Raw genomic sequence first — 26,041 nt, 5'->3', positions numbered from 1 at the left:
GATGTTCGATAATGTCAAAATTAAAGTTTAAATGCGATAGCTACTTAAAGTAGGTAGCTTAAATATGTATTATTAATGATTTTCTTTTATTTTAATTATCATGGTAGTATTACATGTTACAATACAATATCATAATATCAATATCAATTTCTTAATAACAAACTATACTCATTGACTCATTCTTACACCCTGATTGAACTTTGTAACTCGCCCTTGCTCAATTTCTACCAAGTTATTAAACAGCCCCTTTTGTGACAATTATTTCGAGCAATTTGATTGGCTGTTGTTATTTGACTCAGTCAATCTTATAATTGACATTTGATTGTAGTGAAATTACTTCACAAAAAAATGAGTCAGATTTATTTTTGAGTTGTAGATACTTAGTTTAAGTTAAAGTTTATTTTATTTATTAGGCATACAAACTACTTATGCACATTTCACTTATCATCAGCCCTGCATGGTATTCTCACTGCATGATACAGGCCTCTTATCATACAGAAAAGTTTTTTTATTAATACATCAATGCCAAATAATAGGAACGACGCATCTTTCTCTTCCTCTCCTTTCTTTATCTCTTTTTGTAAGTTTGACCCCACCAAAAGTGGATCATTTCTTCTATCTAAAACCCGCCTTACACCTGTGTACCTTCTGGGGCTTTTCGTGTACCAGAGCCGGCATAACTTTTTCTAGAAATCACGTAGATATTTCATATAGGAAGCCTTGAAAATCTAAAATCACTATTAAACTACTATTTAATAATATCGTCACCCTTATCGATTTGTAACCCTTCAACAATGAACAAAGAGTGCCATTAACATCTGAAGGGTTGTTTTCTATTGTTTCACCCCCATCCCTAGGGAACCTAGGTTTCACCCTAACAGAAGGGGTGAAATAAAAGTCGATTTTGTTAGGTAATTGCTGGCTCGATAATCACTTTTTGGTGGGTACCGAAGTATTTATAGTAATTTATTGTCGTTTGGTTGTAAATCGATAATCACTTTTTGGTGAATGGGTATCGTTATATTTATTGAAATTTTATTGTCGTTTGGTTGTAAATAAAATATTGTAGGCAAAACAATTGGGTATTTTATGAGTTATGAGAACTTAAATATTGCCTATTGATTACCCAAGTAGTTAAATTTTAAAATACTTGTAATTTATTGTTTCTTACTTTTGGCCCAAAAATAGTTCAAAGTAATTTCAGTTACGAATTGAAACAGTATTTTTAATAAATTGATCATGCTTAACTGGTAGATTATATCAGTAACTATTAATACCGCAAAAATAAATAAAAAGTAACGTCAGCACATTTGATACAGTTGTCAAAAAGTTACCTTATCAACATATCCCGTATGGTCTAGTGGCTAGGATACCTGGCTTTCACCCAGGAGGCTCGGGTTCGATTCCCGGTACGGGAAAAAGGCCTTTTTTCCGTTTTTAGTACAGTTTGTTAACGTTGTGTAACTTTCTAGTAACATACTGTCATATTTTGTGTAAAATTATACTTATCATTTATGTATAACAAAAGAGGAAATATTTTTTGTTTGTTTGTACCCTTAAGGCTCCGAAAGTACTGAACCGATTAGAAATATTCTTTCACTGTTAAAAAGCTAGACTATTCCCGAGTAACATAGACTAAGTATATTTTGTCCTGTTCCAGAAAGGAGTTCCCCCAGAACGCGTGTGAAACCACGTTAAAACAGCTAGTTTAAACATATAAATCATTTGTTGAAACTAAAAGCAGTCGTAAGATGACAACCACCCCTTTCTATTAATTTATTAACGGTATTACATCGTAATGCTTTTAACAGGTACTTCGAGTGACGGTTAGAGTAACTATTAATGTTTCCTATGGCTTATGGTGTTTCTATAGAGTTAAGTAAACTTGTCATTATTGATGAGAATTAGCTGTTACTATGAGAGGTATTTTGCTGTGAGGAATAAAGGAAATCTCTTCAATGTTTTGTTTTCAACTGGAAAACAGTATTAAAATGTTTCTTGAATTGCAAATAAGTATTAAATCAAAAGGTTTAGATACGCAGTTTTATTAACTCGTTTTTTACATAAATATTTACAATACAAGTAAAAACTATCCTAGAAAAAAATACTATAGTCATACTAATTGGACGTCTTAAATTGTACACGACTGCTTTGTGTCGAAATAAAAACTCATTAAATAAGCCTCTTATCTTACCAATCGCACATAGGCTATTGTAGATAGAGCCGCAATTCAGCACATAATTGTACCCATTTCAGTCCACTAAGGGCTGATTTTTCAATCATCAGTTAACCTCTATCTGAGGAATAAATATGGCGGTTTGACATATTTTCCATACAAAAGCTGTCAAAACGTTAAAAGTATTCCTCAGATAGGAGTTATCTGGCGCTTGAAAAATCAGCCCTAAGTAAAGCAGTAGATAACTAGAGCCAAAACTGCAGTTACCTGTTAGAGAATGTCCGGCGAATTATTAGACCAAAACTAACTCTGAGAACTGGCTTTACTTGACTCCTCTCTAAGGATCGCAGTTCGTATTGGTCGTCGTCATCACTTTTGTTCATCATTATCACCCTTTTTATCATCTCACCCACACAGGCCTCTTGAGCGTTAATCAAAATACTTGCTCAATGCAAGTTTGCCGACTACTTTCCTCGGTCTTCAGTCTGCCATATCCATTGTTTCTTGGTGAACTTGGAAAGATCTTCCATCCATCTAGAATTGGCGTTGGATAGAAAGGTACCGCAAACCACAGTTTTGTTGAATGAGGCATAAAGTTTCTGGAGAAAGGCACAGTTATTGTGTCTTGTAAAATCATCGAGCAATCATGCAGCCTTACTATCAATACTTCTGCGAAAAGTTTACCACTCATTACTTAATTTAAAAGCAGTGAACTAACAGACCGACAGATCGGTCGTCCTATTAGTGAGTCCCCATGAAGACATTATCATAAATTGTCGACACTCAGCACAAAATCTGTTCCGAACATAATGGTTTGAATTAGACGAAAGATAATGAATTTGTGTCACTCCCTCAATTAGGATTTGAGGTTCATAATTATAATAAGCCGTGGTATTAATAAGGTGTTTAAATAGAGGCATACTTGTGCCACGTTTTGATCCTATGCTGTCGTGACAGTGTAGTTTTTAAGGACTTTTTTTTTATTACGTCAAAAATCATCAAATCATCCCCTCCCGCTGTGGGTTAGCAGCGGTGAGGGAGTATAGTTATCGGCACGGATATTGAGCCCTGACCTTCACCTGCGCAGAAGCGATTCATTGGTTTATTGCTTTATGTGTACAGTGCGCAAAGCGATCCCCACTCTTCCGCCGAGAGCTCAATATCCGTGCCGGTAACTATATCAGACTCTTACTGACTAAAATCGTCGTGTTCTGTCGTAGGCCTTTTATGTACCAGGGCCGACTCTTTAGCTCGATAATGTTAGTATACATCGATTTGTTTGTGAATATATAATCTGCAATATAGCTGGACGTTTATTAATTAATCTGCAAACGCTTCTGGATCGTGGAATCCCTTCCTGACATAACAACCCTATCGAAACTAACAAAGCATGATACAAACAATCCCAATGATATTCTAAACCACTCCAAAATACGGTTTAATAGGGTCTCTATCCCCCCAATCTATTTGGGTCTTAGAATATTGAAACAACGGGAACCGCTGTGTGCACAATCTTTGTGCGAAAAGTCTGGTAAAGGCGCCGGGATGCGCCCCGCTTTAATTGGAAATGCAACTTATAGTGATGCCACTTGTGTGTATATTCATATTTATATCACATATCGCCATGTACACAAGAATAAAATGCACACTTGTATGTACTATCAAGCAAAGACATGCATGACTAAGAGACAGACAGAAACTGAACGTTTTCTTATATTACAGTTAAATATTTACAATAGATTCGATATTCAATATATCTATCTATATAATTTTTATTGATCTGACAAAATCAAACGACTTTTAGAAACAGTGGCCCATACATGTACTTTGTTGGTAGAACCTACATAAGAGTATAACCGGATGACTCCTGTATGACCAACGGTCTCGTATCTTTGGCAGTAGCGAAGACACAGCAATGACGTCTCCTGTTGGTTCAATGTTCTAAGATTTGGGTTAACGTAATTCCGGTTCAAATATCAAACAAGTCTATCTGAAATTGAGCAACTAATAGTCGGTTCTGAAATTGCGTTATTCTTTGGTTATGGGGATGAAGGGCAATTCTTAGTGGAAAAAGAGTTTATGAAGCTTTCTTGCTAAAAAGAAGAAAATGTACAATGTGCAATGTGAGGATCGGTGAACGAAAAACGTTTTTGGATCGGTGTTACTGAAAATGTTTCAATTTGATTTGGATCCCGTGGCTATTGCTCCATGTTACATATTACATTATAGGCTATTGTTCCTGGAAAATGAGTTTAAATAAACGGTCTATCGAAAAATAAATATTTTTTCAAATTGGTCCAGTAGTTCATAAGGGCTTTCAAGCAAACGAAAAAACGAACTTATCACCTATAATTTGACCATCCTTGTACTAAAGAAGGCCATCAGAGGGTTTCCGAAATGGTTTTTCTGAACCAGCGTTCTTCTTTTCTTTCAAGCCAGTTTGTCACCTGAAGGGCTAACGACGAGGGCAATAAACATGCAAATCACGGCGATGTCCGCTTTCTTACGTAACAATGTTTCAATATCGACGTCTTGGAATTATAGTGAGTTGTTTAAGTTTTTATTTTTTATACTTATAGCTAAATAAAAAAAGTTCTTACTAATATACTCAGGCTGAAGTGTTTGTTTGTTTGCTTGAACGCGCGAAATATCCTCATCTACTATAGAGTATTGACAGATAAAAATACTTTGACTGCCACTGACGAGGAAGGCTTTAGACTACTTTTTATACGGTTGTAGTAAGTCATAGGTTTTGCAAGAATAAAAGTGATATCTTCTTTTAAATTTTCATAGATGCATAGATTTTCTAATGTACATAGATATTCAATGAACACTCAGGAAGCAATAAAGTACCCGCTCAAATGTTCAAAACACCACAGCACCAATAAACAATTTAACCAAACCACTTCCAAGACCAGACACCGAATCTAACAAACACGTAATTTCAAGTCTCAAAACTTTAGGAAACTCCTTAAAATTATACAAACAATATCAAAAACCAGACGTTTGCAACTTCAGCTGCATTAATTGGGACTTGAACAAAGCACCCACAATGATATACTTGAACACTACTTTACAACTGGGAAGGCTCTCGAAGTTTCAAATATTTTGTGTAAGAGGGACTAAGGAAGGATCTTGAGATGTCAGCAGTTTTGTATTGTGCTGACTTGGATGAATTGTGATGGTTGAATATTATGAATTATAGTGCTTGTATTTTAAAACAAATTAATTTCTAACCGACTTCAAAAAATAACTGATAAATGTAGGTAAGTAAATATGTAGGTATGTTAACGCGCGGTTATCTGTTGTCACATTTTCAGCATAGGATTAATTCCCTTCATTAGTATTTTGAAGGAGCAATGCTACCATTATCAAGGTTGACTAAGGTCTCTTTAGATCGCTTACATCTCAAGATTAAAAAAAAAACAAAATACAGGTTAAATTCCTTCCAATAAATCGGCATTGATTTTGCCAATGATACATTAATTATGCTTAACCATAATGAACTAACTGGTTCTGATGTTTATTTGTATGTTTCAAACACTTTTGTTATTTCACACAAAACATGTACAATTAGTCATTCAAAGGAAGGAAATACAGTCAACAACGACTTTATTCAACAATAAAACCAGAAGCCAAAAACTTCAATAAATCAACGTTCTAATTACCAACAAAACTACTGGTAAAACCCCCACATTATCATACGTCTTGTATCATGCAAATATCTCTTGCACACTCGAGGAACTTGACATAGTCTCGTAAAATAATGTGTCGGAAGTTAGGAACAATGAACAAGTTGGCAACTGGTGCCTTTGTACAGTCGGAGGCATTGGCTGTTGAACAGTTAAGTTTTAAGCCGTGTTGTGTGGTATGGGCTGATGATGCTGTTCTTATGGGAACACATTCATAATGTAAGTAATCTAAATGCATCAGAAAATTCCGCAAAAAATATCATTTTGGCAAACTCGCTTAAACATTAAGGTACGGTATTTATTAAAGTATCATCTCGAATATCTAGATTAATTTCTTCCTTATTTACCTACCTGGTTATCAATGAAGATTCTTAAATTAATTTGCAATACACTAATGTAAATTAATATTCACAATAAGTCTACTACTATAGTAATAAGGTACTTTATTTATAAATAGTTTGACAACAATATTAGTCGTTCGTTCCATAAGTGTATATAATTTTCTTGCTTTGATTGTACTTGATGTTTTATCGGTATCTGTGTGTGAACCAAGGGACTTCCGTACCCGCCTGATGAACGAGGTTTTAGTTTCAATGTATGGTTATTTATGGGAACAGTGTTGATATGTTAGTATTTCAAATAGGAACAATGAGTGAGACTCTATACAAGGTATATGCAAGGAGGGATATCAACTAGTACCTAAAGGGTTAAGAGGAACTACAGAATAGAATGAGAAACCAGTATTACCATTTTACAAAATCAATAAATCTTGCCTTGAAAATATGAATTTAATTAATTTAGATAATTATTTGATGCTACCCTTAAAAAAAGAAAGTTAGTGCTCTGAGAAAGGACCGATGATATAAAAAAAACTAATTTTAATCATCTCTTGTTTTAACATTTGAACTGAAAAACATTGATCTCGTTTAAATTATAACAAGCATTATAAGAACTTTTGACGTTTCATGAAATATCTGTAAAAAAATTGAGCAGGTATAAAAACCTTTAATCATTTTAATAAACCGAGTAAGAACATACGTTCTGCTTTAATAATAACAGAGCAAGAATATAGCTCTCCTATGAAAATTAAACTTCTCTGAAAATTCCGTATATTTATTTAAAGCTGAAACTTAACCCCATATAAACTGTGTTGTATAAAAGTTGTTGTTTCCTCGAATAACACTTACTGACCGTGTGGTGCGATTTGTTGCTCCGTGCCGTGAGGTGGCGCTCCTATTGCATAGTCTGAGAGCTAGGGTGTTAAAATACACCAGTATTTGTTTATATGTTCATAAATGGTTTGTACGCGGTGACCTTCGCGACGTTTTAAGCTGCCACAAAGCTTGGTGACAACTATTGAGATACCTAACGTACTGCACAAATTGCACCATCAATCATCATACAGATTCAAAATTTAATCTTCTGTTGGACAAACGTCTTTGTCATCATAATTTCCCGAGCCAAAAGGCTCCCAACTATCCCAACTATGTTGGGATCGGCTTCCAGTCTAACCGAAGTCTCTGTAGATATAGAAAAGGCTTACCTCTTTATGTGCTCATATGTGTAAAGTCAAGGTACTTATGTCAAAAACTCTTAGTAAGTTTATATTACTCGTAATTGGGACATTAATAAAAACCATTTTAAGCAAATTCCTATTTAAAACTCAAAACGAGGTCCCGAGCTGCCGTACTACAACTATTTATTCTTTACATGCCAGTGGTAGTTTGCACCTGTGTCTGAAAACAAACATAATAAGAATTCACTTTGTTCGTATATATTCTGGAAAAGAAATGCAAAATGTAGACTACAGTCTGTTTCAAGGCAAATGTGAATAGAAATTGATCTAGAAGTGAAAATGCTTTAGACGTAAGGGTATAATAGAAAACTTAAGAGGTATTTTCTTTTTGTACTCACAAAACCTTAAAACTTTGCAACAAATGTTTACTGTGACTTGGTTTGGTGATTTTTGAAAAGTGATGGTCACCTTTAGCAATTTTAGGATAATCATTTATTTCTGGTGGTTGTCATGTTAAGATACCGTACAATATGGTGTACAGCGATTTCGAACATTTGAATATTGATATCGACATTTGATACCTACGTTGTTTATCATAAAAATCTAAAATCTTTGGTGATGCAGATAACACTTGAAGTTACACTGTCTCTCTGTCTGTTACAATTTTATACATAAATGAGTGTATGGATATTGAACCGATTTTAATAAATTACATTTTTAAACAGCCAAAAGATAATTTAAACCCAAAAAAAACATATACTACTTTTTATTCGACTATGTTAAGTAGTTCCCTCGGGAAGTAAATGGAAACACGGGGAAAATAAAGAATCCACAATAATATTGGTGCACCTTTGCGACCAGCATCGCATTTCCAATAACATTTCGAACAGTCATAACTAATTTGAATTCCCACTTAATTAAAATCCCAACTCCAAAACCAAAATATTATTTAAATTTCATAAAAATTACCAACTCCAAATCCCCTGACCACGATAGCGGGTTAAAAATCGCTTTTTTTATCCAAAGAAATATTTTATGAAGTCCATATAGAATAGTTAGGAGTTTCGCTTTGCTCGCTTCGCTTCGCTCCCGGGGGCAGCAAGTTTTACTAACGGTTAACATAGTAACAACTGTTGTTGAGTTTCGCTCCCCCGTTGTTGGGAATTATTGGGTTATGCTAGTTTCGTGTTTGGCCAATATTGGACCCAATGTGGTTATGCTGTTTTAGTTTGATAGAAGATGGACTTGAAGTTCTGATTAGACAAAGTTATCGTTACTCATACTCTAAGTGGGACTTTAGGCATGGAAAAATGGCTTCATTGATTGAGATTTTTTTACAGTGATATTAAAACTAAGCAAGGGTAGTCTAAGGGTAAAGATAAAGACAGTTTTTACCCGAATGCTCGAAGTGGTTCGCTTTTATGTATATCCTGTAGGTACAGGACATAATTTCTTAAAAAAAAAAAACTTTTATAACTCCAATCAATTGAATAGGGTGGTTACCTTACATGACATTAAATCAGTCAATTCCTAAATCTATGTATGTCCACATTTTATTTTATTTTAACTTTTTAATATTATTGTAAATATTATGTAAATACTTCAATTAAATAAACCATAGTGTTATAAAATGTCCATATTTTATTTTTACATAATCTTTTCCAACTTCTTCACAAAATATAAAATATAATATTTTCAAATAGGATGGAGCTATCTTTGTTTCTATATTCTTAAAGTGGTGGTGAAACTTTGTAAAGTTGTCCACCTATGTATGGTCGGCAAGCGGTATAACTTCAATGTAACTTTATTAAGCTGTTTAAACTTTACTACTAGTGTAAATACTAACTCGATCATAATACGTAAATGTATGTATATTTTTGTATTCTCTTTTGGAGCTATATTATTTGGCGAAGAATATTTTTTGAGAGAAGGTTGTGCCTTTGAGAAAAGATTAGCAATGAGCCTCAGATACGATTGTAATTTTTTACATATCGAGCCTTCCGATCTGATCGAGATTTCTTATAGATCCAGATAAACTTTAAATCTGGAGACATATTTCGGAAAGCACATTTAATTGGTTCATTGGTAAACAGGTCTCATATCTACCTATGTATATCTTTGACAGTTGTTTAAGGCAGTGTGAAGCCAGAAAGACTGACGACCATTCTTACCAAGGGATACAGGGTTGCATGGGTAACAGTATCAGACAGGCAATTGTTTCACGTAAAGCACAGGTACTGGCACAGTCTTACAGGCTGCAGCCAATAAGTCTGGAAGTCAAACTCAAATCAAAAACTCTAGAAAAGGCTAGGTATTTGAAAATGCGATTAATTTATTTCTCATTCCCCCAAAAACAAATAGTAAGGTTTAGTGGCCAAGCGGTGAGTTTTACAGCCAAGTTTAATTTAAGTCTCCGTCACAATTAACAATGGTTGTTAGTCGTACTGTTAGTTTTGTAGTGTTTGGAGTGCCAGTCGTAAAGTGAGGTTATTGCACATCGGGGAAGGTGACTTTGTGTTCGTTTGGAAGTGGTCATGTTATGTTGCGGAGATGTGGTCTAAAATATATTCTGAAAATTTTGACTTAACTTCGTATAAAGTTGTGTGTCTAAAAAGTGGCGGGTCTTGTGCTAGATTGTCATAGCTTAATGGTGAATGTAATAAAACAGAGTTCATGTTTTTTGTTGAAGAGCATACTATTACTTAGTAATAAGGTGGAATATCATAACCCTAATAAAATATCATAATAGTGTTATATACTAAAGTACGATCAAATAAGGTTTAAAAATGAACTAGGAAGGAGAACTTTAGTAGCATTCCAGTTTTTTACGGAGTAGGTATTGTCAAAAAGTATGTGTTAGTGTTAGGAGGTATTAGTATAGGCAAAATAAACCTGTATTTGATTTTTTAACGTGTGCCTGGGAACCCTTAAGAAATACAATAGCAATCAGAGCCTACCAAAAAATTTAACGCTAAAATCAATCGGGTGAGGTAAATCAATCCTACAATTTTCTATTCTCCAGATGCATCTACTCTATCGGGAACAAGTCTAGTCTAGCTATTTAAAGGGAGGCTACGAAATGTATCAACTTCAGTATATATTTCAAAGATTTATTCTGGTACAAACAACTCTAAGGGTTTGGTATAGAAAAGGGGTAAACTATTGAATATGGATTTAATTAATAAGGTATTAAGCTTATTAGTTAGTGACTTATAAACTATTTTGACATTGAGGTAAAAAGTATTTAATTCAAGGAATTATTACCTACAACTATAATTTTAAGATGTTAATCCTAGATGCCAGGTAGGTATAATAATTTAGCAATTTTACACTGTTTCATTTTACATCAAAGGACACATTTGTACCCTTGAGGGAAACCTATGTTTTTATCGTCAACAATTAATAACGTTTTCCCGATAAAAACTTTACTTAAGTTTTAATAATGTATTATAAAATCTTCCTAATTCATTCCGTTTTAATTGCACCATGTCCACAGTTTAACTGGCAACCTATCATTAAACGTAGAGTGTGCAAAAACGGTGTTAGCATGTCCCTAACGATTTTCCTTTGTAGGGGTGTTCAGCCCCATCTGCCTTCTAATCTATTCTTTGCTTAGACTACATAGACAACTGAAACCGCCGAGCGTTTATACAAGAGCTAACTGGTTCCTCACGGTTTCTCTAAATCCCAGGAATACTTCTTCCCGCACTCGGACAAAATAAAGCCAAATAGATTTTATTTTTTGTACGAGTTTGTTATTCGGGAATAATCCAGCTTCTCAAATCCCAATTCACAGTAGCTTCGGAGACTTTAGAGTACTAACCAATCAATGATCCCACTTTGTTGTAAAAGTTGTGTGCGTTTTTATCTATACTTATATTGCTGTGATATGATGTGATAGAAAATGTATAAGTGACCTACCACTATCTGTTGCTTTGCCTCGTCCTACACGTTTGAAATGGCACACTTTTTCGCAAATAGATTTATGTTCATAGCGTCTCCAGTTGTTTAAATGTTCTAAGTTTCTTTGACAACCCTGAGGGGTGCAATGTTATTGGCGTATTTTCTTCAACCCCTTACTTCCTGAAGTGTCGTTAAACTTTTAAGTTGCTTGTAATGTAACGTTTCAACGTGTTGGGTTATTTTGCTGTTTGTTTTAGGGTTGATAATGTAAATGTGATGTGTTCTATTCTTAGTTGGGTTTTCAGTACGAGTTTGTTGCACAAATTATTACAAAGTGAGTGTTCAAATTATTACATGAGAAAAAATATTATGGTTATTTTATATCGAACTTTTCTTATCGGTGAGGCTGCGGTCCAGTAACCTTGTGGCTTGAGTGGTTACAGTACTGATGAAAATAATTGAACGTCCGTGTGCCGGACGACGAATTTACGACGGGTGTCTTGCGGCAGTTTTTCGGCATATAAATACCTATTGGGTCACTGAAAATTTTGTCATTGGTGTGAACTGTTGATAGTTGATCATTGCACATTATTTGTCTAGGCGTGTAGCATGAAGTATATAGTATCATTAGTACTTGTGAAGCTAGAAAGTCCTATGACAATATATTTTTTTATTAAAGTTTACCAAAAAGCTCATCCACCTTTAATAACAATAAAAAAAAACTCCCATCAAATATTTTCTTGACTGTCTCAATATTTCTCAAAGCTGACGTTTTTTCATAGTATTTTCGATCGGCCGAGTTTTGATCAATTACTTTTAGCTTCAGTTGATTCGACGTCAGATGGTCAAAGACTATCGAAGGGTGTTCGGTCAAGCAGAAGAATCTATATATAACTGGAAAATACCGGTATTAGATATAGGAAGAATCTTTCAGATTTATTATGGTAAAATTCCGCAAAAATTATTCAACATTGATAATAGTGATTTTTTCGAACAAAAAATTGGTTAGCGTGAACGTCCATAAAGGCATAGTTTATTATTGTACATAGATGTCATTGAGTCATTAAAATGACAACATTACCTAAATTATAACGATAAATCAATTCAAATTAAGACACATTGAGAAAACTTATTCCTTTCCTCTTCCTGCCTCGAATAAATGAAATATTTCTTACAGGCGAGGCTCTACGCCAATGTACTGTGACGTCACGTGAACGGGCTACTGAAAGTATATGCGAAAACAAAAGGCTTTAATAGATGGCGCTTGAAAATTTACATGGAGTACTTTTTTGGATCCTCCGTTCATTTTAGAGCAATGTTATTGAAAGCAAACAAAACATCTTTCGCCGATACACTAATTTATTAATGTAATATAAATAAGAAATTCAAGTCTAAATTGATATTTTGTCCTGAAGACTAACAAGCGAAGTCTCAATACGATGTTATAAGACAAATCTTGCAAGAATCAACTTTACGATTCCACAATCTTGGCCACATACAAAACTATACTCCAATCTTCAAGCAACAAAGTCCACAATACCACGCAACATTTCATAGAACACTGCTTCTCAACTGCATACGACTGTACCTTGATCCTTACTCACAGTCTAGCACACAGCACACAAAAACCGCATAAAAAAAGAAAAAAAGAAACAAAAGCGCGTCGCACGCAACTGTACCTCTGACGTCAGTCTATGGAGAAGAAAATACTAGCGGAGGTGCCATAACGGAAAATCGTCTAAGAAAGAACCACACCAAAACACGGGTGAGCGGGGAATGAGAAACGTTACTGTTTTCACAATTATATGCCTTCTTTGGACCCGAAGATTTTTGGTAATAACAAAAATCGTTGATAAACAAAAACGCCTCGTCAGTTCACCCGTAACTGATCGTTTTGGTCATGTCCACCGTACGAATTTGACCTAGAAGGAGGCGTCTGACCTACCTGGCTGGAGAGTTTGTTATGCCACTTCTTCTTGCCAGCAAAAACACATAAGAAGAGGTGAAGGGCGGACGTTTTGTACATTTTCGACGTTCAAAAAGTGCTGTTTCGCAGTCAAGTTTGAATGAATGATTTTGCGTTATGGCATCTCTGCTTACCTTCCTTACTCCGTGAGTCAGGCGTACTTTCATACGTGTGCACAAAATGGGCATAGAAACGTGGATATTATGTAAAACAACCGGCATGGCATAGGCCTACCATTTCACTTTATTCCCACTTTATCCAGCGTTACTTTGTTAATACTGTTTTAATGGTGACGGTTTCTTTGGTTATATCAGGCGTTCAAATTAAGTGGTTTTATGGTTCCTTGGCGAGGTTGTGGTGAATTTATGTGGGGATATAAGGTTTTAGCTTTCTTTAGGGTAAGTAAGTATGAAGGTATTTCTGGTAGAGATCCTTACAGTGATTTTGCGCTCAGTTTTCTGAGCGCAAGCGCTGTTACACTAGTGGATTATTATCCCACTTATCAAAACTGAGCGTGTCTGCCGAGCCTTTTTCCCAACTATGTTGGGGTCGGCTTCCAGTCTAACCGGATGCAGCTGAGTACCAGTGTTTTACAAGGAGCGACTGCCTACCTGACCTCTTCAAGCCAGTTACCCGGGAAAACAGATCCCAAGCAGCAAAAATCTGTAGCGCGGTTTTTATCAAATATTGTTATCTAATAGCTACTACTGACGAATTTACGTAATTTAAACGAGACAACCAAAACTGTCTAAAGGACAATGGGCACAAATATATGGGACCTGGTATACCCCACCAATAAGAATGTCATATATACCATTGGATAGGTCTTTTTATGTAGAACAATATTTACTATGACAGCTTTGTTGAAATGTTTGTCCGTTCTGAGATATAGATCAAAAACTGTGCAAAAGTTAGAACTAAATAATCTATTGATAACTCAAGTTTTTAAAGGAAAATCTAAGTACTACCAAGTGTAAGTCTTGTAAGTGCTACCTGCTGTGCCCGTTAGGGTCCATAATTGTTACTATTAGGTATGTAGCATTTCAACCTTTTATAACGGACAAACAATAGAACAAAGCTGTCATAGTAAATATTGTTCCAATTAAAAAGACCTATCCAACGATATATATGACTTTGCTATTGGTGCGGTTTCTCATTACGCCCAAAATCCAGTTGATACAATAAAAGGTTGAAATGCTACATAATAGTAACAATTATGGACCCTAACGGGCACAGCAGGTAGCACTTACAAGACTTACACTTGGTAGTACTTAGATTTTCCTTTAAAAACTTGAGTTATCAATAGATTACTTAGTTCTAACTTTTGCACAGTTTTTGATCTATATCTCAGAACGGACAAACATTTCAGCAAAGCTGTCATAGTAAATGTTGTTCTACATAAAAAGGCCTATCCAATGATATATATGACATTGCTATTGGTGGGGTATACCAATCTGCCCATTGTCCTTTTAAACAAATGTTGATATTTAAAATTATTTAAATATCATTTTAAAGAGCGTTAAGTATTTGAGATCCACTGGCGATGTCAGACGAAACATTAGCAATGCAGATGACTCAAGTTTATTTCAAGTTTTGTGAATTGTTCTACACTTTAAATTACTTCAGTAATACAATTTAAATGATAGTTTGTTGTCTCGGCGCCGCTTGCGTTTCGACAACTTTTTAATCAACTTTCGTGTTAATTTTTCTGGTTTTCAGTTTTAAACTGGCGTAGTTTTTTTTGATTGCTTACTGAGCGAGATTTAACGAGTCTTTAGTTGTGGTATTAGTTTTAAATTTTGTATTAGTTTAACAGATGATGGAAATTCATATATATTTACCTACCGTTACAGTTGAAGCCACTATAAATACCCCATATAGTCCCACTGCTGAGCACAGGCCTCCTCTCACGTTAAGAAGGAATATTTACCTAGTTGATAAAAATAGTAGAAGCACTTTTATACAAGGTTTTGGTCCCAGTAACCAGTGGTGGTTTTTATAGAAATTATTTCCTATTGCAGGTAGCTGGATGGACTGGTGTTATCTGGTTATCTACTGCCCTCCCGCCACCAATCTGGTTTGAAGGTTCTCTTTATATGGAAGGTGAAGAGCCTAATTCTCTGTTCTTTAGGCCCTTTATTTAGACTAATAAAGTTTTTCAGCAATTTCATCTAAATTTACAAATTCATGATTCCCATTACTATTTAACATTAAAGAAAATTATACGAAAGAAAAGCTACAATGTTCACAAAAAAATCCTCTGAGCCGCGAAGTCTTTAATATACTCGAAAATGATAATACTAAGAGTTCACATTTCAATTTATTTTTGACACTATCATGAATTATTCTTCACGCTTAGCATAATAATCGAATCAGGAGAGCTTTATTCTCTATTGTAATTCACCTAGAAGTGCCCTTTGGTGAAGGTTGAAATATGTACCTACTTGTATGTATTTGCATTAGGTATAGACTTTGTAATCAGAAGATGTGGCATATGCTTTTGCGATGTTATGAGTACCTCAGTTTATTTAGTAGTAGTGACCCGCCCCGGCTTTGCACGAGTGCAATGTTATTTAATGGATATTATTAAACAAATAAACCTTCCTCTATCTATTAAAAAACACATCATGAAAATCGAGTGCGTAGGTTTGAAGATTTAAGCATACCTACAAAGGGACAGAAAAAGCGACTTTGCTTTATATTATGTGGTGATGATACTTAAGTCCACTTTGAGTCACTTTGTACTACTTTAACAAAGTATAGGTAAGCTAATTCACAAAAAAAATAAGTAGGTATTTATAGTACCTCCATATTTGCTTCCCAATGGCTTGGTATAAATCTGATGATTTGTCTTTAGTTTTCATTATAGTTTTAAGATTTAACTCTCTCGGCCTGAACGCATGCTACCAATAGAGCGTTTGCAACAGGCTACATTGCACCAATATACTTGTCAAAAGTAAACTCTAAGAATTCAATCGCAAAAACATACCATCTTATTTTCCAATGCAAAAGATAAAATAACTTATACAATTCGCCTTTGTACATAGAAACATCATTTACACCCCTTTGTCGTACGAACACAAAGCATATTTGATCCGAGACAAACTTTCTTTGCGTTTGCATTACGTCTATTCACATTTACTTTGAATATTTTAAACAGAATGTCTTGTGTGTTGGTTTTAGTAATGGTCTCAGAAAAGTATCCAAAAAATCACACATTTTTATACTGATCAAAAGTTTTCACTCTCTTTATCCTGCCCTTATTCTAATTTTGATTTGGGGTCGGCGTACCAGATTCTTCTTTCATACTTTTCTATCTGCCGTCATCTCATAAGTAACCATATTAGTATTCTTCCTAACCATATGTTTATGCCCAAAAAACAAAACCTCAAGAGGTTTAATGGTACTTTTATCGGTAATTGGGGTCTGAAAAAATAAAATAAATAAATAAATACGTACAATATCAAAAAACAAACTACGTCTCCAGACTGATTTCTACTAAAATCAAATCAATACAATCTAATTTTGAAATCATCAAGGGTCCAATTACACTGCGTTACAAATTAAAAAAAAAATTGAGTACCCGCTTTGAAATGTCATGATTTTTTATTTATACGTATCGTTTAATAAACATACATACAAATTATCTTTCCATCACGTGTCATTTTTTTTCCGCAAGAAAGTGCCAGATTATATTAGAAATTAAAACGTCAAAACATATTTGAAAGAAATCTTATAAAATCAACCAAATTTTTTTACATTAATGAAGTCTAATTTTATCATTTAAGTAAAAAAAAGTCAACAAAAATATTACCTATGATTTTTTTTTTTAAATATTGTGAAACTTCAACTCTTTCTTTTGTGCTTCGAATGATCTTCTCGTTTTAAACGCCAACAGTAATCACCTAGCATAGTTGTGTCCCAACGGCCTTGAAATCGTTCTTCAAGCTTCTTTATAACCTGGTGAAACCTCTCACCGTGCTGCTCATCACTGACCGCACCAAGATTAGATGGAAAAAAAGAAAAATGAGAATGAAGAAAGTGAATTTTTAATGACATTCTGCAACCCAACTTTTCGTATGCTTTTAACATGTCGTTCACTAGCTGCTCCGCATTTTCGGCTCTGTGGTTCCCTAAAAACCCTTTTATAACTGCTTTCAGTGACAACCAGGCGTCAAGTTCAGTATTAGTAAGCTTTTTGTCAAAATTTGGGTCTTTCATCAAAGTACGTGTTTGTGGTCCCACAAATATTCCTTCTTTGGGTTTGGCATCACTTAACTTTGAAAATACTGTCTTCAAATATAAAAAGCCATCTCCCTCTTTATTCATAGCCTTCACAAAATTTTTCATCAAACCAAGTTTTATGTGGAGTGGTGGTAAAATGACATTTTTAGGATCTATCAATGGTACATGTTTCACATTAGATTTTCCGCATACAAACTCTGACCTTTCTGGCCATACTTTTGTAATGTAGTGTTTTTCTGTGGCTCTGCTGTCCCACATACAAAGAAAACAATTTGAACAAGAATTTTTGTTTGTGATTTCACTATATACTGTCCGCAAACGTAACAATACTTATTTGGTACATTTAAGCAGTTGCGACGACCAGTTAGTCCAGTATCCATATTGGTTTTTCAAACAAATATGTGCAAAGATGTTGGCGTTATCAAATATAAACGATTACTAAACGAAACAAAAAAATAAAAAAGTACAATACATCAAAAACGGTAACGGTCTTTTACGCCTAAAGTGAGGGTAGTAGAAAATAATAATTGACATGTACCTCGAAAACTAGACGTGATGGACACCACATATGTTTGGAACATTTAATCTATGACTCATTACCTATTAATTCCAGCTAACAGTTAAGAGGGTACCAAAATCGTGTAACGCAGTGTTATTTTACCTCATTATCGTCCATCAAACAAACCACTAGATTCTAAAACATTTCAAGAACCAGACAAAAATGTCTCAAAAATATGACAAGCAATATTTTAAAAATAAAATCCACACAGGTGAAGTGGAGTAGCCTGCAGTTGCAGCCACTCTAAGGAGCTTACAGTCTATTATTTTCAGATTTGACTTACGTTATTGTAAAGGAAGATTTCGTCTGGCCAAAAGTGTTGCAGGATACCACAAGCAAAATTAGACCCTATAACAGAAAAAATAAAGATGATTTTTGGATGGTTTGGAGTGGTTTAAGAGGTTTAAACTTTAATTACCTGAAGCTTCCCCTCTTATTTGGGATGTAGTGCACTTGGTGGGTCTATAAGGTATTTTCGGCAAGATTATATGTACTAAGTTATTTACCGTCTTGTGCCGTCTGAGCGTTTCTTCAATATTTAATTTGAAGATACCCCTTTTCTTCATGTCTTACAATTGTGTACCTCTTTTTTGGAACATCTCGAAGTTTTTCATTAAGTATGCTTTAATAAAATGCTGTAGTTTTACTTTTAAGGTGCGTTTTTGATGCCAGCTGCCGACTGCACTTGCAGTGACTGCAGCATAATATCTGTCAAGATCTGAGGTCAACTGCACATGCTGCTGCCGCTTGGATCCAATATGGTTTCGTGTAAATACATACAAACCAGTAGTGCAGCTACGACCGATTTCATGCGGTCGGCAATTGTAGTTCAAAGTCTATGTCAAAGGTTTTTATTTCAAATTGGCCTTTGCAGGCTCATTTGAAACTTCACACTAGTTGCACGGTTCCAAAATGTTGGTCTCATGGACACCCTTTAAGAAGGTAAAATATTCACAAACATTCGATTACGTAACAATAGTAGTTAGCAGCCAGCTTTCAAGAAGTAGTGCCTCTATTAGGCATTCCCCTTAAAAAGTCCTTTAGAAGAAGATTTAAAAGTATTTTGAACATAAAGGAACATTCTTATATCTTCCTTACATAATATTGTTGGAAAGATTAAATTCGCTCCTTAAAAGCAGCCTTCCAAACTGTTTATGTTCTGAAACCTATAAAATCAAAGTCGCTGTACGTCAGGGGTGACAAATGAACGCGCTTCAGGGCTGCCTGTAGAAACTTTATTGTCTTTTATGATCGACGGTACAAAGATGAAGTGGTTTTTTGGATGCGGTATACCTACTGCTAAAATCGTTACTAATGATTATACCTGAAAAAGTAAATATGTCTGCCTGTCTGTGTAAATTTTGTACAAAAATGATCAACAGCCTATGGAAAGACATAGGTTTACGGAGACAGAGGACTAAGGCTATAGGTACTTTTTATCCAGCGGCGGGAAGTAGGTCCCTCTCGACAGGAGTGAGATCGCGGAAAACAGCTAGTGGTACAATATAGTTATTAAGTCATTCACTACAGGCTACTATATACTAGTAGTAACACGTAACCCTTTTTTAATTTATTAGCACAAGGACCTCATAGTTTGTTAGTTTTAATAAACTGTTAGACTAATAAATAATGTTCCTTCGTACTCATTTAGCTGTCAGTAGGACTCATTAGAGCGAAGTGAAGCGGCTTTTACTGAAAATTATGAAGGCCTGTCTTCAGAGTTTTAAGTCATAGCCGTTTTGAAAGACTTTGGAAAATATCTTAGAGTATTTATGGACTGCTAAGTTCAGTGGTTTCACTCGCTTTGTTATTGGACTAAGTACTTATTTCTCGCACCCGGATTAAAAGTAGCGTATGTGTAGAGTGTGTGTGTGGCAATAAGCTATATTGCTACAAGTTTCATCAAAATACATTTAATAGTTTTGCCGTGAAACAGTTACAAAAATACATACTTCAATTGATATAAATATTTTTGCAATAATGAGTGATTGACTCATCTTCAGTGATAAATAATTTATAATAATATAATTGACTTAATTTTCAACTGACAAGAGTTTTTTCAGGAGGTATCTAAACATCGTCAAACGAATTGACCTCCGTAGATCATCTATTCACTGTCCGCTTTCTTCTGCAAATCTAAATATGCAAGACTATTTATTTATGTCCGAAAGAAAGTATGTACACCAATAATTTTTATTCCACATTTTTCAACACTACGCTTGGACTATATCACACTAGCTACTTATACAAATAAGGCCCCACTCAAACTTTATTGATCGTTTAAAACTTAGAAAACGACACCTGAATTATCTTCCCCATATATTTATAGCAAAACCTTCGACTTTCCGTAACACTTTTTTTATTTCCTGATTTGAATATCGCGAGGATAATGGAAGATATTTTACTTGGCAATATCCTGGAGTATTTGAGATATAGCGTTGTTAGAAATGGGATGATATTTTAATGTTTAAGAGGCTAATGTGTGGGTTTAAGTATGTTAATCAGGCTAACAGTATTAATGTTGGTATCTAATCATCAATGATTAAGATTAAGGCTATTATAATTATCTAGTTGCTTATCCTAATTGATTCACTTAGGTTGAACTTAACTTACCTACTTATTTCTGGTCTTCGCTGAAACAATATTTTTTATCAGTAGAACAGTTGAACTGATTTAGATGAAATTTTCTACGCATCGAATATCTAGCTTTGAAGAAGGACTCGCTACAATTAAAATACGTCTGTTAAAGCACAAGTTACATGTAATATATAATATTTGCCCCCTTCTGAAGCAACTAATCGATATAATTCCAGAATCCCACTTTCCCTTCACATACCACCAAGCCAACTTCGACTTAACCCTAAGAATACTCCAAACTTACAGCAGACTTCCAAAACACGACATAACACTTGCAAATCTCCATTCGCGGAGTTGGAGATCTTGCTGCCACTTAAGTTGGGTAGCAGACCGGCAACTTAAAGTGGTTGGATGGGACGACTTTTTCGTTGCTCGACGTTTAGACATGTAGGTATCACATTACTCAGCAACCGTATAAATCTTGGTCTTTATCCTTGCTTCTGTCTGCAGTAGAAGTGATTATTTGTTACTAATAGAAGAATGTTTAGTATTAAAGGGTGAATTTCAACAGGTCCAATAAAATCTTCATTTCCGTGGATTTTTTATACTTTAACTTTAGAACAAGAAAAAATAGTGTTTACTAAAGTTTTTGATAAGATATGTATTCTTACTTAATATCTAGTAGATAGCTTAAAAAACTAATGAGATATACAAGACTAAAATTTTCATGCCACGGCGGTGAAACTTGCATGCACGGCAATGAAACATGCGTCCATGGCAATGAAAACTATTCCTGCAGCCATCGTTTTGACATATCTTTCTCTTTCTTTTCTTAAATACTCCTCTAGTAAAACAACCTAAGTGAACCTGAACCTGAAGTGGTGTGTGTGTAAGTTTATCATTTTGTGAGATGAACGTGGAAATATCTTTTTGTAGTTGACTATATAGTACAAATTGTTTTTTTTCTTAATCATGCCGTGGCGATGAAAACATAAGTCACGGTAATGAAACATGCGGCCACGGCAATGAAACAAAATTGTTTTACAAGGCATGGCAATGAAAATTTTTTCATTGCTGTGTATTTTTTTTCATTTCCATAGCAAATTTTGACCACGGAAACCACGGCAATGAGAGCACGGCAATGAATATCAAGGCAAAAACATCAAAAAACTAAAAATCTGTTAATAATTCACAGTAATTAACACGTCACAAATAAACATAAGAAAGATCCCAACCAACAATTTTGCTCTATAACCAAACCTTATATCTCAAAAAAGCTGGGTGAACGATGTATAAAGGATTCGGTGGTGACTGATTGTTGTGTAAAGGCGTTTGACAACACATTTTGGCTTTATAAGTTTATACAGCAAAAACGACCTATTAAGAATTGATGTAAAGGTTTACTTCACAACATTATATAGCTGTTATAGTCAGGCGTTATAGCAACCTCCATTGTTACTAGTATACAACGATAGAACTTTATAACAGTGTTTACTGTCGCCCTAATGAGCCTGATTTGCGCAATAAAGGTTCGAAACGAACTATAATGTGTCTTTCGTTGTAGTAGAGAAGACAACTCAAGAATAGGACGATATTGTGATATTGAGACATTTTAGATCGTCGTTACAGTACATAGTACTATAGTGGGCACAAAAACTGTACAATAGAGAGATTTGGTGATATAACTGAGTTTCAAATTATATTTATGTAGCTTAATTGCCATATATAAGGTTGTTAACGCTCGTTATAGTTGTAGTGATAAACTTATCACAAAGACACTTTTTTAGAAGAGTATTGTTTTTTTACAACTATTATAGTCCCTCTATTACACAATAGTAGTATAACGGAGCTCTTATCTCTTTTAAAACATTATTACTGTGTATAAAAGCAGGCTAGCAATGCTTTTAAATGCTAATTCAGTTTCGTAAAGGCACTTCTGTCGCTCTTCTACAACAATATTGACGTTTTGATTCAGCGTAATTAATGCGACAACCAATATTTTTTGAAGACCCAATTATAGAAAATGGTTCCGTACAAAATATAGTTCACGTCAATGAAGAAATGGAGAATTATTCAAATGGTTACATTGATTCTAGATGTGACAGTTTTTCAGGTCAGGCAAGTACCAATGCAACTTTTCTAAGTTTGTATGCACTTTCTAAGTATATCTTGGACAAAACATCTTGAGGAAACCTGGACTATAAAGTCTGAAATCACCAACCCGCATTGAGCAAGCGTGGTGATTAATGCTCAATCCTTCTCCGTGTATGAGGAGGCCTGTGCCCAGCAGTGGGACAGTAGTGAGTGAGGCGGCGCGAGGCGCAGTGTGGGAAACAAAATTAATCGGATTGTAGGTACGTAGGTTTAATGCTTGTCTTGCTATGTAAACTTCAAAACAACGTAATTAATAAGAGATATTTATTTTTTCTATAATTAATAAATAGTAAAATACCTAATGGATTTGTAGTACGAAAAGTTTTAGCCAATAGGTAGAACAATTAAACACAATAATAACATTCATCAGGGATGTAGTGATCATAAATAGACATAATACCGCAGCCCCGACACCAGAAAAAAATGAAGCTTGGTAAAGATATCATATATTTTTTGCGCATGATGAAGTGCCTTGGTAAATATGAATTGGTATGTAAACCACAGTTAACACAATTCTTATTTAACAGAAAATGTGTAATTTCCCACGGCCATTCCACTTCTGCAAGTAGCTTGAAATCGTCACGAGTCAAAAACTTATCGATGTCTATAATGACTACCATTTTGCAGAACATTACACTGAAAAAGAAAAAAAAACAACACTATATTGACAACCTTTGGGGGAGGCCTTTGCCCAGCAGTGGGACAACACAAGCTAATTAAAAAAAAATTTACAACCTCAGAGTATTAAATAATAACGAAAAAGTATAACTCTGACGTCGTAGTATCTGCAGCTGTATAGTATAAACCCATATTTTCTGACGTGGTATTTTTATAAGTTTAATAAAAAGTATTCATCACATTATGGAATAAGGACAAACAACAAAATAAAGAAACAAGCTCAAAAGGAACCCTAATTTCATGTAATGGTGGTTGTAATATCTGTGATAACGAGTACTATAATAGAGTTTAGGAAGCTGGAAGTATGTTTATGACTTAAAATTCATAATTGTTTTAGTTAAAGCTCATTAATTCGAAGGGGGCATTCAAATATTGTCGTAAACCCATACATAGTTTATCAGTAAAATTACAGGCGCACGTCATTTTCCCCGTTAGAGACGAATAATTCGATTACAAAATAATATCTAACTTACCACGGTCTCCTCGTCTCTTCTGATTTATCTTTTATTTCTCTTCTAAATAAAACACTGAGCCACTGCAGCAGAGTGAACGAATGTAAAATGAATGAATGATGAATATTGTAATGGATTCATGAACTCTTCTACAGTTCTTAAAAAGTGTTTAGTAGTGTTGCTGTGGCTTGTATGTCACCAAATATACAAATTGCGTTACTGTTACATCACTGCAATGGGCCCAAATTGTCATGCCTGATATCGTTACAGTTGTACTTTAAGACTGAATGGAGATATAATTGCGCCACTTTCTTTGTAGGTGCACCTTCTTTGGCCTTTTATTTGACCATCGATTAGTTTTTACAAAACGTTCTATGGCCTTCTATACAACTAACTTTTGCTGGTTGGGATGGCATTGTACCGAATGATCAATTAAGAGGACAAACTTATTCAAACAGAAGTAAGACCTATCCACGGCGATGAAAGAAAAAATGTCCAGTGTTAAAAAAATTGCATACTTGCATTTATGGCGCGAAAACGCAGGCACGTGGACACGTCTTTCCACGTCGAACACTTGACGTCCACTAATATGCAACATTTAGCGCACAGCGGAAGGGACGCAAACCGTTAGAAAAAGCAATATTCTCAAATATGTTTAGGACATGGCGATGAATGGTAGTTCTGGGACAAACTATTTTTTATTTACCATTTGTTGTATTGTTTAAATATTTGAACAAATGTAGTCCCTAACAATACCTTAACTATTCACGAATCAAATAAAAGTAGGTTTTAATATAAATAACTAATACATTTTTATCAATAAGGTCTAGTACACATCAAGGTGACGTGTGGACAAACACGGCAATGAAAGATTTTGAGGTTTAATATTTTTTTTTGGAGAACCCATTAATCCCATTAACAAAATATTTAGTGCTACACATAGATTACTATTTCACCTACTTAGAAAAAAATATTAGAATATTATAACAATGATTTTTAGTACCGATTTCATCGATGCCACGCATTTTTTGGTCCCGGGAAATTCACCCTAAATACGTATCTAAAAATTAGTTGTTTGGGTTTCTACGTTTTCTTCCAAGATAGGACAATTTTACAATACGTTTAGATACTCTCGTGCTTTCTCAGTTTAATAGACAGCTGTGTTGCTGGGAAATTTGTTCTTCACCACTTCTTCTTCCCAGCCATAACACTAGGAAGTGGCCAAAGGGGGGCGTTTTGGGGGTGCTGCCCTTTTATAAATTTGACGTCAAAAAGTGATAAAATCTCTAGCTTCAATAAACGTTTTTGACTTTGACAGTTATTTATAAGTTACCAAGAATATGTATTTTTAATTATTCCAATACAAGAAATCACTTTCATTTACTCATCATTCTCCATTAGCAGGCAACTTTTCAGCAACTACAAAGTTGCCCGTCTACCCACAAACTAAGCATCGCGGGAACCGAATTGAACCTCGCACCTGTTCGCATCTTAATTAATTATACGAATATAATTACATCTCCAGTGTTATTAACGGGGAGAACTTTAAGCAGATTACGTCTCTTCAGTTTTCAGGACCTTGTGTTTGTAAATATAGTAGTTCAGGAAATATTAGCTGAAATACTGAGGTTTCTTGGGAAATGTTTGTGTTATAATTCTTCTTTTGTTTACTCGGTTCATTCATTATTCTGTTTTCTTGTGAACCAATGAGTTCAACGTCACACGAATAAAGGGTGCTTTTATTAATGTATCCCTATCATAAAAACCTACTGAGTTTTTACACTTTAAGTAATATTAGACCGACATTAAGCAGTAAAAGCAAATTATCTAATCTTTATACATACCAATAAACCATCATCCACCGAGCCTTTTTACTTCGGCTTCGGCTTCCAGTCTAACTATATGCAGCTGAGTACTAGTGCTCTACAAGAAGCGACTGCCTATCTGACCTCCTAAACCCAGCTGTTACCCGGGCAACCCAACACCCCTTGGTTAGACTAGTGTCAGACTTACTGGCTTCTGACTACCCGTAACGACTGCCAAGGATGTTCAATGACAGCCGGGACCTACAGTTTAACGTGCCATCCGAAACACAGTCATTGGTGTCTAAGATATACTTAGAA

At 34.8% G+C, this 26,041-nt stretch overlaps 1 long non-coding RNA gene and 1 other non-coding gene across 2 annotated transcripts; one reads left to right on the top strand and one right to left on the bottom strand.

The window, feature by feature from the left end:
• The first annotated feature begins 1,346 nt into the window (after window positions 1-1,346).
• Trnae-uuc (transfer RNA glutamic acid (anticodon UUC)) lies at window positions 1,347-1,418 on the top strand. The gene has a single exon. It is a non-coding gene; the product is annotated as a tRNA-Glu (tRNA).
• A 21,620-nt stretch (window positions 1,419-23,038) lies between these two features.
• Window positions 23,039-24,327, bottom strand: LOC126054717 (uncharacterized). Its single transcript, XR_007511060.2, has 2 exons — window positions 23,940-24,327; window positions 23,039-23,424 (listed from the first exon to the last, which is right to left on the bottom strand). It is a non-coding gene; the product is annotated as an uncharacterized LOC126054717 (long non-coding RNA).
• Between the last annotated feature and the right edge of the window lie 1,714 nt (window positions 24,328-26,041).

The sequence above is a fragment of the Helicoverpa armigera genome, chromosome 20 (genome assembly GCF_030705265.1).
Source record: "Helicoverpa armigera isolate CAAS_96S chromosome 20, ASM3070526v1, whole genome shotgun sequence".
In the NCBI taxonomy this organism is placed as follows: domain Eukaryota; kingdom Metazoa; phylum Arthropoda; class Insecta; order Lepidoptera; family Noctuidae; genus Helicoverpa; species Helicoverpa armigera.
The sequence above is the reverse complement of the archived record's forward strand: the minus strand, read 5'-3'. Positions and strand labels throughout refer to the sequence as shown.